The sequence below is a fragment of the Oncorhynchus nerka genome, linkage group LG3, assembly GCF_034236695.1.
Source record: "Oncorhynchus nerka isolate Pitt River linkage group LG3, Oner_Uvic_2.0, whole genome shotgun sequence".
Taxonomy (NCBI): domain Eukaryota; kingdom Metazoa; phylum Chordata; class Actinopteri; order Salmoniformes; family Salmonidae; genus Oncorhynchus; species Oncorhynchus nerka.
Window position 1 is genome coordinate 55,260,741 of NC_088398.1, and position 702 is coordinate 55,261,442.

Genomic DNA, 702 nt, shown 5'->3' on the forward strand with positions numbered 1-702 from the left:
CAGCTGGAAACCTTTTCTCTGAACAGCGTGTGCAGCATAATTTGCGAAAGGCCACATCTATAGGACCCCTGCTACTTAATGATTTAATTTATTTGACGAAGCCATCCGGGCCCATGTACTGAACATGCTGACTGGGGGATAATTTAATCAGGGCAAAGGCTGCATGTGATTGTGTGCACTCAATATTATCGGATGGTACCATCCTTCCACAGGGATCTTACTCTGATATGACCTTGAAATTACTACAAGTTATTAAAGCAGTTCAGTGCCTTCTCTATCTCTTTTTAGTTTTTTTTTGTTGATAAGAACATATACTACACTTGATCTTAACCAAAAGGCAGAAAAGAGATGCCTTCTCTCGTTGCATGTAAAGCACCTGGAATCTGAAACTTGGTAACATTTATGTAAATTGGCATTAATAATGAAGATTTAGTAAATGGTGTAGTCCTTAGATGAAAAGAACAGGTGCTTCTATGAGACAGGTAATGTAATTACTGTACCAGTACAACTGAAGTTTATGGACTTTCCCTGTAGCACTGACCTACCATTATGAAACACCTATCTCAAGATACTCTGTCCAGTGGTAGGCTCACTCTCCTCTCACTCTCCTCTGCCTATAAAGTTATGTCTACGTCAAAATACGCTGCTCTGAACAATGGCAGATGACGGGTGGAATCTGATCGCTGTTACAGGGCAATTCAT

The 702-nt window shown here is 40.3% G+C and overlaps 1 pseudogene; it reads right to left on the reverse strand.

The window, feature by feature from the left end:
* Positions 1-209: 209 nt before the first annotated feature.
* LOC115116849 (U2 spliceosomal RNA) lies at positions 210-350 on the reverse strand (annotated as a pseudogene).
* Between the last annotated feature and the right edge of the window lie 352 nt (positions 351-702).